The sequence below is a fragment of the Gavia stellata genome, chromosome 14 (genome assembly GCF_030936135.1).
Source record: "Gavia stellata isolate bGavSte3 chromosome 14, bGavSte3.hap2, whole genome shotgun sequence".
Classification (NCBI taxonomy): Eukaryota; Metazoa; Chordata; class Aves; order Gaviiformes; family Gaviidae; genus Gavia; species Gavia stellata.
The window spans coordinates 8788912-8806774 of NC_082607.1; the positions used below are offsets into that span (position 1 = coordinate 8788912).

The following is a 17863-nucleotide window of genomic DNA, read 5'->3' on the forward strand; positions in this document are numbered from 1 at the left end:
TTGGCACTTGCAGCTGGTCTGTCAGCGGGATGGAGGAAGCAGCAGCCCCACTGCCACAGAAACGCCGGGCAGGTTTGGGATCCAGGGCTGAGAGCTGGGGCTGATCCAGCTCTCCAAGCACTCAGTATCCCTTGTGATTCCTGCTCCCAGCACTGGCGAAGGGCACTGCGGAGCAGTGCTTGCAGACCGTCCAGAGAGGGCTGCCAGGGGACGGCCCCTGCTCCCCCCCAGCCAGGGACCCTGCGTGCCACCCACGATCACACCTGAACCAAAACGGGGAGTTTCCACCTAGATCTTTCAAACAGGCAGTTCAGTTCAAAACCAGACGGTTTCTCTTTGAAGTATCGCAAAAACGCTTCAGAAGACTCAAACCTGGCTCAGTTCCCCCGTTCTGCACACAAGGATCTGCCTCCACACCCCTGAAGCATCCTGCAGGCACTCACTTGAACACAAGACAGAGACACCCTGGTTCACACAGGGTGTACCCACATCCAGAGCAAAACCAGCAAGGACATCACTGCAGCGACAGAGGGGATGAACATTCCAGCCATCAGACAAGCCCCGTGCTCTCAGGCAACCAGCTCAGAGGGGCGGTGGAGAAGGAAATAGGCAGCACATGGCAAAGGCTCCCAGGGTGTTTTCCTTTTTTCCATGCTGAACTCCAGCCCACAGCTGGGTCAGGTCTGTGTGCCGAGCCTTTCAGTGCCAAGGGAAGCTTTTAGGATCAGCTGTGGAGGTAGGGATAGAGGAACTGGGAATAGATTTGTAAGGAAGCGGGCACAAGCTGGGTAACCCTTCATGAACTCAGATATAGTGTGAGTAGAAACAAAAGGGGGAAAAGAAGGCAGGATAAGGAGAGAGAAAAAAGTAAGGATAAGGGTGTAGTAACAGACAGGAAAGAATGGCCCAGAGATAACGGAGCTGGAAATAAAGCATATGAAAAACAGCAAAACTGGGAAGAGATATAAACCGGGTTTTTCCCATCTGCCTCCATCCATAGGCTGGACTGTTTCCAGGACTATTCCCGTGGCAGCTCCAAATTTATTTCCCTGCTGCCATCTGCTCTGCGGCTCCCCTCCACACACGCTCCCGACTGGCCCTTCGTCCCGTCACCTGTTGCTGACATGGCAGACCTCTGGCTGCTGCTGAAAGCCAAGTGACACCACGGCTTGGGGGGAGCATCTGCGCGTAAATCAAGAGCTGCTTTGTAGACCCAAAGCTTTGTTTAGCTCCTGTCCCCCCTCCCGGCTGTGTCAGGGCATGGTGGGGCGCAGGCACCATACAGACCCATGGCAGCAGCCCCAGGACACACAGGCTCCAGAGAGGACTGGGGTGAGAAGAGACTGCAGCAGTATTAGGTGCTGCACAGGGCTGGCTTCGAATCAACCGCACAAGAAAGTCCATTTCCTCCTATCCCTGCTCCCTCCTCCCTGGGGCTTTTTGCTGTTTTACAGATAAGATGCCAAGAAGATATCTTCCAGCAGCAAGGATGCTGAGTGCCTGCTGTGGTCCCTACAGTTAGATTTAGACCTTCAGTACAAGCTCGAAAAGGGACAGTCCCAAAAGGCTGAAGATCTTTTCTTTAGATCTCTTAGAAAGACAAGTGTATTAGTCTTTAACGAACTAGGTTAAACCTGGGCCATGTTTCTCTTTCCAGCTCTGTCTCCCATGTCCTTTGGCCTCGACTCAGTCTGCAGAGGTGAGCTGTGAGTGTGCAGGCAGCAGATTGGGAGGCTCGGCAGGCTGCCCGCAACCCCCTTGCATGAACTGCAAGGTCAAAACAACAGGTCTGAATGCGCCTGGACATCAGCCAACCCTAAGGAGACACAAAGACTTCCTTTGCTCCTCTTGGGAGAAAGATCCACATACACTGCCAAGATTGGTCTGATTCAGATGCCTTGTAAGAGCATCAAGCCCATAACTGGGCTAAAAAGCCTCAAACACAGCATGCACCTCGTCCTTCCCAGCAGCATTATGGCTGCGTCGTGCACAGATCCACCCAGCAGTGCCCTATTTGAGCAAAGCAGCCTCAATGCACTGCAGCCAAATGTGAAGTCCTCCTCAGAGGTCATCTGCCCTGAGAGGAGCAGAAATCAGCTGGTTCTTGCGAGTTCATTTAACACAAAAGCAGCCGAGGGTGCAGGAATAAGGCGTGCAGCGTTTACCAGGGAAGGCGAGCCAGCAGGCACGGGGGAACTGCATGTCTGCTCACACGGGGAAGGTCTCCAGGTCAGCATCGCGGGGCCCCAGCGGTGCCACGCTCTCACTCACACTGGCCAGGCCCCGGCATTCAAAGCTCCTGTGAGAAGCTCTGGGGTTTCTGCTCACCGCAACGCCCAGAGCTTCGGCTGCAGCTACGCAGCGCTGGGCCCTCGGCGGTGGCAGGGGCGTGATGCCTCTCAGCGACCGACAGCACTTCCACCTTTGAGGAGCCCTCCCTCGGGCCAAGCAAGCTGCACCACAACGCCGTTATTCCCCAAGGTATTACCCCAAAGCTTAGGACAGTGGAGCTCCTTAGGGCGATCTTGGCCAACTGCAAGGGTCGGTCTGTCTTCAAATTTAGATGCGGTCATGTGGAGGAGGAATGACCAGTGGAGTCAAACATGAGGTGAAGATTTGCTAGTCACAGTTTTCTTCCCATGGCTTAGCCCTGGCTTCAGAGCTGAGAAAAGTAACTTAAGTCCCTGTCAAATAAATACCACACTGATCCCAGCCAGGCAGCATGGCAGTCTTTTCCAGGAAAGATGAGGTCTGAGGAACACTCACAGCAATGTAATCCTACCATACCCACACAATAAATGCTCATGTCGGGGCTTCACCAAGCTGTTAGTGAGCCATCACCGAAAGAATATTTCACAACCTCCATTACGCTCTCTGCGCTCCTAATTGCTTTCAGTTACTTCTCACAGGCATGGCAGCTGGCTGAGCGATGCTCTCCCCCAGTGAAGTTAAACAGCTCGCAGTGGCGAGCACAGAAGGAAGTTCAACTATTAGTTTGCATCACTGCTTGAAAGCTGGGCCGTTCACCTTCCCTGGAAATCTACCCACTACGAGTCAGAAATTAGCAGCTACCCAGACATCAGCTACAACACATGTGCTCTCCAGCATCCCCCACACGGGTTTCCAGTAGCCCTGCCATCATCCTGCGTTCATTCAGCAGGACCCGAAAGCAAGAAGGACTTTCAAGGTGGGTGCTGCAGGCTATGCCCGAGCTCTTCCTCCAAAGGCTGGGAATGTTCTCGGTGTGATGTTTTCTAGCAAAACGCCATGTTCCTGGGAAGCTGCTGGGCAGATGGTTCTGCAGACCTCCTTCCTCTGCCCCCACAGCACAGTGGACCAAGCCAAAATCCCACACAAGCGGTGCCCTGCAAGACCAAGGAGCCTTGGTGTTTCCCCTTAAAGAGCTTTATTTTCAGGAGAGGAAAAGAAAGGGCTGTTTGTGGATGGACTGCGATTCTGGCAAAACACCCTCCAGAAATTCAGCACATGGGAGACGCTGAGAATAGAAAACTTCAGCTCAGGTGGTCAGAGGTGGGTAAAGCAAAGGCTTCACAGAAAAGGGCTGGGCAGGAGTACACTGCCTGGCTAAGGGTGAAGACAGGCCACCGCTTCAATGAGAAGGACATGCCCTTCCGAGCATTGGCATGCCAGTTTGGAAGACTCCCTGGCATCCAGCACACCATCAAAGCACTGCCTGAACTTGGCACAGGCCCCAGGACCATGCCCTGAGCGCTGATTTAGAGCTGACAGGAGCCAGCCCTGGCATATGGGTTTAGCAGGACAACCAGCCCATTACCCCGGGCGCGGGACAGTCGCCTCGAGCAAGATTAGCTTTTGGCTATCTACACCTTCAGTTGTTAGACAGCACTGGTGGCTGAAAGGACCAAATCACCCTCGTTACATGGCCATTTTAAAAATAACCTTTCCCAAAGCCCCACAGCGCATAACCCTGTGTCTGTCTCGGCTCCAAAAGCTGAAGGAGATCAGCTTGCAGGGCTGACGGGTATTTTTGGGCACTCTGACTAATTGTCAGGACATATGCTGGGCATTCTTTACAAGGAAAAACAAAGCTGCAAAGTCCCCTCCAGTGAGGCCTATGGGGTTGGATTAGTCACTAAAGTTATTCCCAGAAATCTCTGCTTTGGGAGGGTTTGATTTCATTTCCAACTTCAGATAACTGTGCTTTAAAATGGAGGAAGGGGTCAAGTTCCTCACTCCCTGATACAACGGAGGCTCAGCCAAGCTAGGCCACATTGCACCAACAGCAGCAAGGGCAGGAGAACTGAAAACCCTTCACCTTGGAGTGCCTTCAAATTCACAACTGCTTTTTTGGCACCACATCACAGGGGCACTCGCTGTCCGTGCCAGGGGACGTGCTCCAGGACTGTCTGGGGACGTGCTCCAGGACGAGCCAAGGAGAAGACACCCACCAGAGGGGGCTGAGGAGGCCCACAAGCACCCGCTCACTTCTAAGATGGAGCTATGGTGCAGCCTTCTCAGACACCTTGCTCTGGTCCTGCGTTACCACACATTACCTCTGCTGAAACAGTTACCATTTAACTTTCCCCTTTGCCCAGGCTTAGTTTGTGGCCAGAGTTGACTTCAGCCACCATTCACGTTAACATTTTGCAGATCAGCCCATCAAGTCTCTCGTTAAAGCCCTGTTCATTTAATGACCACACATCACCCTGCTCAGCCAGGCTCTTTGCCCCTTTGCTTTTGCAGGGAAGTTGGAGCCCTTGCCAGACCAGGAAACCATTTGCACTGATCCTACTGAACTTGCCTTGACTGCTCTTTCCCAAACTGACCTCCAAGAGACTAAGGACTCAGGCAAAACCAGAGAAGTCAGCCAGACTTCCAGAAGATGCTGGAGCCCTCATAAAGGAGTATTTTGCCAGTCATGTCCCTCTTCTTCCCTCCACACTCAGGAGCGAGGGACTCCCACCTCAGCAACTCCAGAGCCTCGATGCTGTGCAGCCAAATGTGAAGTCCTCCTCGGAGGCCAAGTGCCCCGAGAGGAGCAGAGATCGGATGGTTCTTTCAAGTTCATTTACCACAAAAAAAAAAGAATTTAATTTAAAAGGAACCTGATTTGGGGTTTTTTTGTTGTAGTTCCTTGCTGCTTCTCCTCCCAAGGGCATCTTTCACCAATCTCAGCACCTCAACAGCTCTTCACTCTTACGCCACCACTCATCCAGCTCGATTTCTCTACACTTATTAAGACAACAAATAAAGCACCTGTGTGCAACATCTCCACAACACTCTGGAACACGCAAGACCATAGCAGCCCACGTTTCCCCACCACCGTGCAAGGCCTGGGTGCACGCTGCCTTTCAGTCCAGAAGCTGTTTTGATGCTTTGAGCCCCACTGCTGTCTCACCCCATGCTGTGGGCCCACACGCTTGTGCTTTCCCCATTCTCTGGCGTATATCAAACCTTGTTCTTTTCATTCAGCAGAAACACTGCACCAAAAGCACACACATCTCAGGGTGACGAGAGCTCTCTGAAGTCTCCACCAGTGCTTTCTGCATATTTGTTCCCCCGAGCTGCACAGCAATTTCCACTGAGGATAAGTGTTGTCAATTCAATTTCTAATAATGGCATTAAAATGTATGAGCCTTTTCTCTGGAGTCAGGGATAATATTTTCAAAGTGCCTGTCTGATACAGCAATGTAAATCTCATTTCTCATAAAGTGATAAGGATCCCGGGTCTCCCTGGAAATCATGTCAGATCAGAGCTGGGCAAGGTCTACACTAAAAAGCATTCTCCACGGGGTCGGTTAGAAAACATTGATTTTCATTTTATTAAAAAAACCCAAACCAACAAAAAAAACCCCGAAAAAAATATCTTTAAATCTTCCATCAGAGTTAGGATTCAATTTCAGCCAAAACCATAGAGACCCAGCCCAGAACAGCTCTCAGCCCATGGGCAGGAGCCCAGCCCTGGTTTGCAGATGAGCGTCCTCATCTGCAGGATGGAGCTGTTTTGGAGGTGGGGGGCAGGGGAATTCTCATCCCTACAACACCCTCCCACTCTAGTTTTTATGTAACCTAGCAAAATTTCAGTTGTTTTTGTGTCTTTGGAAATACTAAGATCAGTAGACTAATACTTGGCAAGAGACAGTTCAGCCCAAAGCAGTATGGGGAGGCAAGGTTATTTAAGCTGCTAAATTTAATTTGCCTCCCATTTGCTGAAACAGCAAATACCTTCATCCCCCACCTCCACAGGGATGGGCCGGGGTGCTCAGAGGCAAGAGAAGGTCATCTTTCCTCTTCCATGCTCCCACTGAGGCTCTCATAGCAGCACTGAACGTTACAGCATTTCTATCAGTGCTCACTCCTGGAGCAATAGGCAAAGTCTATGGGCTGTTACATTTATCAAACACAAACCCTGAAATAAGAAAAATACAATACTTAGAAGAGTGCTTCATTTTAAACACAGAAATAAACCAACTGGAGTTGGTACAACCACTTATGCGTTTGATTAAGCCATCCTCTGCTCTGTGGCTGGATCCAGGCCCAAAAAATGATTTTGTTTTCTTTTTCAAGTAGCAGTGAGACAATAAATTCAGGGACAACGAGTAACACGGTCTGCAAAGCGAAACAGCCCTTCTCAATACAATTGCTGCTAGCTGTCAAACCACTGTCCAAATCAAACTATTAGAGGATCGGCTCCATGTGACAAAAAAGCAGCACTAATTGCACACAAGTGCCAGAGAAAACTGTCAAAAAGCTAAAGCAGATGTGAAACAGTGGCTTGCTTTCTTTTAAAACCAGCTTGTGCAGCCGCATTGCATGAGAGCCCACAAGCACCCGTGTCCCGCTGGGAATGCTGCAGGACAATGGGTAAAGGGCGAGGTTTCCAAATCATTGAGGACTTTTGCTGCAATAGCAAGGACTCTACTGTCCCTTTGATAAAGTTACACCTCTTGAGCCAAATTGTCTTCTCAGTTGTGCTAGAGCAAGCCCAGTAGCAAGCCTTGCCTGCTTTATGCCAGTGTTGAGCAAGGTTAGACTTGGTCACAGAATCACACCTCTCCAACTAGCTGTTTAAAACTAGCCCTTATCTATAAGTCAATCATCTTGGTTTTCCCCACAATCCTTGCACAGGGAGGGGTTTCCAAGATACGGGAGACGGCAGAGGAGACCACCTCTGCAGCACCTTAACCCACCCCCGGAGCTCTCCAGCCCAATCGGGAACATCACCGCCACGCTTCCAGGAATTGTAAAAGCCTGCGCTCAGCAACCAGCCTCACACACCATCCCTTACTCGATCTCATTTGCAAGGCAAAAGCTCTCTGGCAAAACAGCTCACACAGCATCCAAACGTCGGTGGAGCAGACAGCGTTACTGGTGTTGGCTCCCTTTCCATCCGGCTGCTCCAGCTCAGGCACCGCCGTTGCTCAGAGGATGAGCTCATCGCTATTTCAGGTTGAATTTGCACTTGGCAATCTCCCTGGTAACCAAAACAAATTACTCATTCGTTTATAACAGATTTATTGGTTGTTTGTTTCAGTGTCTAGCGAAGTACACAGAGAGCTTCGCCACATAGCACCAGCGCAGCCTGGGGTACGAGCGCGCGGAGGACGGTGTTTACAGCCATTGCTATGGAGATGGGCTGCGTTGGCACCGGAGGTCAGAGGGAAAGCTGACTTTGGGCCTGACCCCAGCGACACGATAACGGCGAAAAGGAGGTGTGAGGCATGGCCTTTGCTCACACGCACCGCAGGTGACCCTGCATGGCAGCCCCCTGCCACCCCCGATACCAGATGTGTTATAGCCTCCTCCAGCACATCAGCGTAACCAGGGAGATGCCGTTTGCCAGCCTCTCCAGCCAGAAATCAAGAACTCTTTTCCCGAAACAGGTATCAGGAGCGTCTGACACTAGCGTATCCACTAACACCAACCATCATCAGCTTCATTTCACATGTCAGGACTATGAGGACACAGGACAGTTATAGGACTTGCTGCCTGTTAATGCTCTTGGGCAGGAATTTCCTCCCGTTCATCACATGCATCAGCACAAGGGGCACTGAGAAGCCAGGGAAGCAGGACTAACCCCAGGGTATTTGCCTGCTCTGATCTGCAACATGCAGAGTGCTTGAAAGATCAGTGGTGTCTGTTTTGCTGTCACACCTGGACCTGAGCCAAGATACAGCTCAGAAGTTGCCCAAATCACCTCTTACATTTAACAGAGGGTTTGGGGTTTTTTTTTACTGCATGTGTTTTTGCAAGAAAGAAAAACTCTACCTTGACGAGCTCAATCCAGCAAGCTGAAATGTTAGTTAAGATATGTAATCTGTGGCTAAGCCCCCAGTCCAGCCTTCTGAAATGAAAGCAGGTAGGTTGTGTCCCCTACCCACTGCAAGAAACCCATCCCACCACAGAGACGGATCCAGAGTCAAAGGTTCCACCTTCAGCTAAAAATCATTATGGTGACAACAGTATAAGAGAGAAGGGAAGATTATGGCAGGAGGTGGATGACACGCTCATGCATCCAGCAAAGCAAATCCCTACTGAGTGCCTTTGTGCCGCTGCGGGGTGAACGTGGGCTGCTCTCCCATCCCGCTCCGATGCTGCCTCCTGGGCTCTTTCCAGAGGCAGCACTGAAATATGTTACACAGCAAGTGGCATTTACCTGGCAGGCTGTCCCGGAGGGGAAGCGTGACTGGCTTTCAGTCGGCAGAGCAGGGGGAGATAGGAAACAGTATTTGCATGTGTTGAGTGAAATATAGAGCTCTGTGTATTTTTAAAGTGAGATGAGACCCAAGAGAGAGAGATTCTTGCACCCTGGACCGCTCATTACTGCCTCTCCTACAGCACTGTCAGAAGCAAGACCACATCAAGACAGTGCTTAGAGATCATCAGGGAATTTTTAAGTGGAAGCAGATCAGTAGGAATATACTCGGATTTCTGAAGGAGGACCACACAGCCCTGTGCGTCTGGAGGTGCTGTCTGCGTTTGCATTCCCTCGAACCACCAACTGCCCTGCGGTTAATGCTGTACTAAATAGCAGGACGCGGTGCCAGGCCCCCAGGATGCTTTCGGTATCCTGACACTGCCTCCGCGGGCTGTGCATCTGAACAGACATCAGCCAGAACAACTCATCCAGCCCGTCCACTGGATTAGGTAAATCATGCTAGAAAAATTTCTGTAGTACCCAGTGGCAGCATGAGTGCACACAGCTGTCCCAGGGCGGCATATCTTCTTGGATGCAGGCAGTCCTGGGAATGACACACCTATGGGGTATTTTAAAGAGCTCTTTGCTATGTCAGTTCAATGAGAAGAGAGGCAAACCAAGAGGCACAGAACAAAGTGGAAAAGGCTCGAGAGTCCAAAAATGAGATGATAAGACAGAAGCTGGAAAGGCAGGCAGGCAGTGCCTCAGAAGTAACTAATTCCAAACCTTTGCTCCAATGTTTATTGTAGAAGAGAACAGATAAGAAAGGCGGCTGATGGGAACAACTGCCAGGGGCAGCCAGTCCCAAGTTAAACAAATAGCAAATGCCTTGCAAGTAGCCTGCCAAGTCAGAATGGTTCCCACAACTTGGGGCATTTCTTTAAAAGAAAGCACATTATTTTGTCCCACCCCAGCATCTTATCAGCAATGGGGGAGCTATATTTAGGGTGGTTTCATAGTTACTCTTAAGGGGATCTTTGGTCAGAGACCACTGGAAGCACGTGAAAACTGAATATTCCCAAATGAAGACATTGGGGAAGAGCTGGGAGCCAAATCCCTGCAGGAAAGCCAACTAGCAACCACTGTGGGCTGGACCAGCCATGGGTTTAGTGTGATGAACCACTTCTATTTTTCTTAGCAAAGGCATGTCCAGCACATTGATTCATAAGACAGAGTTTTGGAGGATTGAGTGGATTTTTTGCTGTCTCTGGCCAAGCAAAAAACAGTGGAGAGCAATTCTTGCTCTACCAGAAGCTCTAAGTCCTCTGCTGCTTAGACACTGGTGTAATGCGAGGACCCTCACATACTGGGGCAGCTGCTTCAGCATTAAAGTTAGCTTGAAGTAAAATAGGTGGATTACAGATCTCTGTACCAACAGTGTCTCCCAACAGGAGTCTCTTGGCATACCTACCACATGCCATTGCTTGTTAACAGTGGTCTCTTAAACTCATCATTTCAGTAGATAGGCACCACTGGAGCCAGCCATTATTTGATGAAGCTCCCTCTACCTCAAAGCATCATAAAGCACGAAGGTCTCGATGTCTTGGAGACAAGTGGGAGGATTTTCCAGGAGGGAAAGGTTTTTGGTTTGGGTTTTGGGTTTTTTGGGGTTTTTTTAAGGTTTTTTGTTTTGTTCAAGGAACATTGTGGGACATGGTTTAATGGGCATGGTGGTGTTGATTGATGGTTGGACTTGATGATATTACAGGTCTCTTCCAACCATAGCGATTCTGTGATTCTGTATTTCTCCTGTTCTTTCTCCCCATCTACATGACAGTAGAGACATCAGAACAGACTCATCTCACTATAGCTTTGCAGTTCAACAAGTAAACTGGCTCTGACACATTTTGGTCCAAATTATTAAACCTGAAGCTATACCTGTCAGGCAGCCTTCTGTAAGGCAGATTTTAGTCTCCTCTTTTCCACTCTGCTGGGGTTTCCCTTCTCCAGTGGTGGAAAGGTATTAAAAACAAGGAAGCCGAAAAACTGCCCCTAAGTGCTTGTTCCCCACAGGAATATTTTTTTCCTGTTCTTCATTAGAGGTCTGGGTGGCAACTGGTATTCTGCATTTGATCCCAACAGACCACAAATGCAACCGTGTCGCACCACTTTCAATCCCTCGCAGTTAACGGCTGTTGACTGCCTACTTGCGTGCCAAACAGCCACCTCTGCCGAGCAGGAGGAAGAGATGCATCCCAAATTACATCAATCGCTAGGGTCACCTCAAGCAGCAAAAAAAGATCAAGCACATCTGTGGAACGAGTGGGTCTTCTGAAAACACCAATCTGAAGTCAAGACGTTTTGAATTTCCTATTTACAAAAATAACGCAATTCTGTAACAGCATCCAAACCAAAATTGTAACTCTGCCTGAAAGTTTCCAGTCAGGCGCAGAGCAAAATACCAGCCCTTCCACCCTGGGCTGCAGCTCCATCACTGTCAGGAACCCTGTCCTGGCTCTCCAGCCTTTTCCAGGGCACTCTTTAATTCAGCCTTTTTTGAAAGATTGCTTCCTCAGGACCCTGCCTATCCCATTCCAGCATGGCTATAATGCAATCCTTGCCCTACTTTCAAACAGCTCCAAAGCCCTAAATGCCATTTTAGCCCTGTCCTGCCACAGGACATAAACCCTATTTGCCATCTCTTCAGAGGGAGGTGAAAAAGCTGGAGAAGCAGCACAAGAGCATCCACCCATCTGTCCGTCCGCCCCTCAGACAACACCGCGCTCGCTTGCTCTGACAGCGGGAATTTGTTCTGGCAGCATTCTTGGCACCACACATGCCTGAATCACTCTGAAAGTATCAAGGGCCAAATCCTGCTTCAGTACGTGCCACGGGGACACGCAGGGAGGGCGAACTCTGCCCCGCCAAGAAGGCTTTTTTGTGGCTTTCCACATACCAGCTCGGAGCAGAGCAAAGCCTTTGCGGGAAATACTTTGAGCAGCAAAACGAGTCAATCTCTGGTAGGAGATTTCTGGCTACAGGCCTTGACAGGGGTGAGCATGTGGTGTGCACAGCACCTGCGTGCCCTGGGAGTGAGGGTAAGAAGCTGGGACAGGGCTCCCTTTTCCTGCCGCCCTTCCCCTCTTTGCACCCTGTTTGGTGGGGCTCGGCAGCACCCACCCCCAGGCTCCCTCCCAGCACATGGACCTCATTTTAGCCCAACCTTGGGACTGCATCTCCACACCACAGGACTACTTCCCTGCTCCAAGCAACTCATAATCCTTCCTTAAGGGACTTCATTCCACCAATTTACACGTCGTTTCAGAGCCCAAGTTTCCAGAGTATTTTTGCTGAGTCTGCAGGCTCCCTTTGGACACAGGCAGAGGGTTAGCAGGGAGAAACGCTCATCACGGACCAATCCGACTCACTCCCACAGAAGCCAGCTGGGGTGACGTCCCCAGAGCTGGCTCTGGGCTGCCCATCTACAAAAAGCCCCAGTCAGAGCACGTCAGGGAGTCGAAACACGCTGGGCTATATCCTGTCTCTGAACCCCAGGGAAGCCCCAGTGCCTTTACTCCTACACCCAGCAAAGTGGCTGCAAACAGGGTTTTTACTGGACCCAGGGATAAAAGAACTGAAGCCAGTATGTATAGCATAGTCCTTCTAAATCCATGCTGCAGAAGTGGAAGCATGCGTTTATCTAAATAGCATTTAATCCTTTAGAGTCCTAGTGTCTCAAGAGCCATCTGCTTAAAAATCCTCTCCAAATCAGGGTATCTAAATGAAACATGAGGTGTCTTTCTTCCTCCCACACTCCGTCTGCCAAAATCAGATGTGAAACGACTAATCTCAGACATACCTGCTTTGTTACTCTCCCTGTATACATCTTCCATAATAGAGAAATGAAAAAAGAGAACCCAATGAATCAAGCTGAAGTATTTTGACCCGCAATGCATTTTTTATTACAAAATCATAGGTCATGTCTGGGAAGATCTATTGTATAGACATTATTTCCATGACCTTTTCAAGGAAAAGTGATTCCACAGAGCTAAAGTTAACAGAATTGCATCTGAAATCTCAGCTTGGCCGCCTTTGCACTCCTACGTGCAGAGCGCAAGGTGACGATGGCTGGGGACCACGAAGGTGAGAGGTTGACACCGGTTGCGTGGCTCAGCCCTCTGCACATCTGCCTGTGACACCTGCATCTCAGTGTGACCCCAGAGGAAGCCTGGCATCAGCAGCCAGGACTTGGCCATTGCTCTCCAGGAAGCTGCTCTGATTTAGGAGCATACCCAAAGCCTGAGCAAACTTTGCACGTTGCTGGTGGTGAGGTTTACCGTGCTGCATTTAACGCCGCTGGGACTTCAGGTCTAAGCAGCACCAGAAAAAGGGAAAGTGCTAAGCATAGGCTGGACTGGATTGTCTCATCAGCAAAGACCAGAGGAATTTTCCAAGGTTCTTTAAGGAATTGGCACCTAAATCCACCAGTGCATCTGCTGGACAGGGAATAAACTTAAAAGGATGCAATTCACACAGGCTACTGCTGAGAGGACAATATTATTCCTGGCTCACATCATTAGTTGTCTCCACTGAAGCACGGGAAGTTTCAGCCATGTCCCGGCTCCCACCCAGTGCGAGGAGCTGTGTGTACGGACAGCAAGGACGTGTCTCCAAGATGGAGATGGGAAGGTGATGACAGCTGTGCCACCCAAACCACAGTAAAGGAGCACAAGTTTCCACCAGCATGCACATAGCACAGAAAGGTCTGTGGGGTATCCCATAACACAGAACTACCCTCTTTTCACATAGGTATTGCACAAAAGGAAATAAGTTTCTTCTTGGGGGCAAGGAAGGCAGTTACTTAAAGCTTTTGTTATATGCTAGTGCAATGGGTGTGGACTGTAAGTCATATTCATGAGATATGGGCTTAGATCAGAGATAAAGTGCATCCTACAGCATCATTCCCCTGTTCATGGACATGAACAGGAACCTGACAGGGCTCCCACCAACTGCTTCATACCGTATGTCTGGATTTTCCATTCATGGTACAGTTCGATGGAAAGGCTGCTTCCGAAATAAAGGCCAGCCAAGATGAGCTGGAGAGGGTTTATTTTCAAGTGTTTGAGTACCCTAAATGTTGCCTCCTTTTGAACAGTTGCCATTATTTACATCCAGGCAGAGAATTATACCAGCATACGTGGAGGCAAGCCATCGTTCACAGCAGGGAATAACTTCTCCTGTTAGAAACAATTCAAGAGCCCAGTCCTACAGACCTCCCCCAGCCAAAATTCCCCAAGACCAGTGCAAGTCAGAAACCAGCTGTAAAACCCCAGCCCTGAACTGGTTCCTCAGAGCTGCGATCCGAAATCTGAGCAATTAACTTTCTGTTGCACTGAGCTCTTGAGGAGGGTTTTTGCAGTTGTGGTGTTAGCTCCAAAACACCTAACCCACATTTTTCTAGCAGGTATTAGTCAAGAATGAATCTTTATATACTGAGCTCTCAAGGAGAAATTAAGAACTGGTTTGTATTCAAGACTGCTGTACTGGGGGGGGTGTGGGATGGACACAAAGAAAAGAGGAAGGTGTTGCCACTGAAGTGAAGTATGTGGATGCTTTTATCATTAAAAATGAAAGTTAAATTTTAAAGCCATATTTGGTTGCTTAATCAGCTATTTGCTTTGCACATCATGGCTTAAGAATTTAATCAGCTTCCTTTCGGAAGTTTTTTTGTTGTTGTTTTTAAAAAAACACTCTTCCTCTCAAAACAAGGTAAAAGACTAATTTGTAGGTGGATTGTTTTAATCATTTTTCCCCCCTTCCATGTGCTAGATTTCAGTGATTTAAAAAGCAGCCACATCCATTTCTAAACCACAAACTAGCTCCTGCTTACACAATACCAACTGGACCAGAGTCACATGCATTAACTTATCTTTTACCTAGCTGCTAAAGAAAAGATTAATGACAGAAACACCCATCTTGCAAACATATCGGTGAATAGTTTCACTCATGCAAGTGATTCCACAAATCTAGATAGATAGGGGTGCAGTATTTGTATAAAGATAAAGGTGTTTGCATTCACATGGGGACAGCTGCAAGTGTGGCTCGTCAGAAACTCTGCCACTGCCCGATATTCCATAATATAGAAAGAAAGAGGAAGATGTGATCATTGTTAGGTAAAAGCTCACATTTCCATATTCCCCAATTCTGTTACTGCCAGCCTGCTCCCATGTTTCAGCCGGTATCAGTCCTCACTTTCTGAGAGCATCACATCACCTGAGAGCCCATGAAACAGCCACTGCTCTAGCTATTCCCTCCCCAGCTGTCATTAAAAGCTTTAAACAGGCACATCTGATCACCTCCCTAGGAAAACACACAGCTGTCAGCTCTTACACAGCTCTGTACCACTGCAAACACTCCCTAAACACGCACTTGGCTGGGAAGCAAAGAGAAAAGCTATATTTATACCCCAGTGGCTGCCTGTACTTTCAAAGCCACCACACCTTCCGGGAGGGAATACGTGTATCAAAAAAAAAAAAGGATGCAAGAGAAATCAAAAGTAAGAATTTAGATAAATTCCACTCCCAAAACACCCTGTAAAACAGAGGCAGTTTCTGAAGTTAACTCGGCGATCCATAAAGAAACTGCTTGCTAGAAAGAGCGTTTTAGAAGTACATTATACACCCCCAGACTCCCCGTTTCCCCCAGCCCTGCTCTCTCAAACCCTTCCCCAGCAGCGCAGTCACAAGGCAGGGAAAAGACCCAGCACAAGCCCTGAAATCCCAAGATCTGCAAAGCACGGGATGCTGAAACGCTCCCTGCCCTGCTCAGCGAGATGATGCTCAAGAGGGAGAGACAGACTCATGTGCTTACTGGCTGCCGGAGAGCCTGGGAGCTGCTGCGAGGCGGCTGCTGCTCGGAGGAGGGAAGGGATGGACTGAACTCTGCGTGTGGCTGTGCACAGCTCCTCGGCAGTGGGACGGATGTGGGAGCGCTTCGGTCCAGGGCTGTGCCTCCGGCCTCGTGGAGGCAAGGCGGCTGGGCTGGGGTGTCCAGCTGGCGGGACAGTGGCTGCTTTGCCACTTATAGCAGGGAGGCGCGTTGCAAAAAAAAAAAAGTTAGTCCAGCCAATAGCACTGTTCCTGTCTAGGGAGCAGCTGGAGGGGGGGGGAACAGCCTGCTCCTCCCAGGGCCTCTGCACGGTCCATGGGGGAAAAACCCAACCAGCGACGGCACTTTGCCAGCAGAGCCCTTCCCCTGCTTCCCCACAACAGCAAAGCACCGTTACTGGGACCTGTGGGACTCACCAGGCTGAGCAAAGCCCTGCTACCCCCAAAGTGCTAGGAGTCACGCTCCCAGACTCTTTCACACCAGGAAAAATGCGGCACAAAAACTTTGTTGGTGGGCAGATTTGTCGCCAGCCTCCCATCCTGTCCAAGCCACCCTCTCTCAAAGCTAAAGCTTTTCCTGGCAGCTCTGTTACAATATGTGTCACCTTCAGGTTCATAGACAGAGTTTCCAGGACAGAAAACAAACAGAAGGGATGTGTTTCAGGTCAGCAGCCTGCAGGGAGGGAAGGAACCCAGCTGAAGAGAGCACAGCAAAAATGATGCCAGAAGAGGAGTATTTTCTTCAAGGCAGACATGAGAAAAAGTACTATCAGGTGGCAAGTCATTCCTGTTTTTAAACAAATCTGCCTGTTTGTGCTGCACCACACCAGACAAATTTGACAACATTCACGTCTGTTTTCTTTTCTCCCCTCCTTTCTCTATCCCTTTTTTTTCCTGCTCTTGTGTCTTCCAAGTTTGCTCTGCTTTCTTCCATGCTTCTGTTATGGGATATGTGGTCCAGCAAGTAAGTTAGTTTGATTTTTAATGGGAGGTGCTTGGGTTGGAGCTCTTGCACTACAAATAGGCTTTTGTGCTGCCTTGGAGAGCCACAGAGCTTCTGACTAATGGCAGGAGAAGCTGGGCATCCTGGTGGGTATGCTGGATACGCCGCTGGTATCCCTGGAAAGCAGATCATTATACTTGGGCCAAGGAATTTCTGTTTATTTAGTAAAACAAAACAAACATTGTGTAAGAGCAAACACACTCTCTTTACAAAAGCATTTGTATTTCTGTGTATTTCAACAGGTAAGTCCCACAGATTCTTCTACACCGCATCATCCATATTAACAACGTTCCTAGCAGGGACGAGAACACTGGGCTGCCCTGAGGTTCAAGGCTCAGACTGTCACCGCTTGCCAAGAGCAACTTCAGGCATCCATAAAACAGAGATGTGAAACACCAACATTATTTATCATTACGGGCTGAAGTTTACATTTGATTTTCAAAGGAATCTAAACACCCATTTCTAGCTCTTTTTTCCAACAGCTCCCCCAACAAGCATAGAACTTATTTACCATCAGCAAGAGCTTTTCTCTAGTGGCTGTCTGTAACCAACCATCACACCAACAAGAACATTAATAAAAGCCCCCTGCCCCTGAAGTATGATGCTGCTTACATGACTGCAGCTGCAGAGCTCTGGCACTCATGAGAAATCGCAGAGACTAAGACCCCTCAAGGATGGGACATTCAGACAGAACATTCCCAATTAGATAAATCAAGCCAAGAGCTCCAGGGGAAACCGGAGTTGCAGAGTGCAGGGGTATAAAGACAAACCAGGTGTAGCACAGCTGTAGGAAGATGTCACCAAGGACAAGTTACCCTGCAGCTACCTTCTGCAAGGTTTCTTCCTTCAGAGGAAGGACCCTTCCTGCTTCTGGCCGTAATCAGAAGTAGGAGGACACAAGAATAGCAAGGGCTCTGCTCCAGGAGCACCTGTACCGGTGGAGCTTAGTTAATGCCCTTTCACCAGAGACCGGGCATTGCCCCTGCCACCAAAGGAGTAGTTGGGGACTGACCCTGCACCTTTGCAGAGGCATCTTGGAAGATCACAACCACATTACGCATCCTGAAGAAGCACAAGTGTGCTAGTAAGCGAACAAGCCTGACAACAGGTACCTGCAGACCACCAGCAGCATAACAAGCATCCCATATCTGCAGGGAACATCATCAGGCTGCTATCAGGATCCTCTGTCTCTTCTTTAAAATACTAGATGCCTTCCACATACAACACAAACTAGAGATTTCACTGCCAAATCCCAAACACCAGCTACCATCAAAAACAACTCTAAGGCAGTATGTCTGTTGGCCTAATAGAGTAGCAGCTAAATAACTAATTGATCTATTTAAAGTGCCTCCT

General features: G+C 49.1%; 1 protein-coding gene across 1 annotated transcript in view; it reads right to left on the reverse strand.

The window, feature by feature from the left end:
• FHL1 (four and a half LIM domains 1) overlaps positions 1-15650 on the reverse strand; it is a 31427-nt gene extending 15777 nt beyond the window's left edge. The window contains exon 1 of the mRNA XM_059824288.1: positions 15491-15650. The gene's annotated coding sequence lies outside the window, so the exon portion shown is untranslated. The remainder of the gene's footprint in view (positions 1-15490) is intronic.
• Between the last annotated feature and the right edge of the window lie 2213 nt (positions 15651-17863).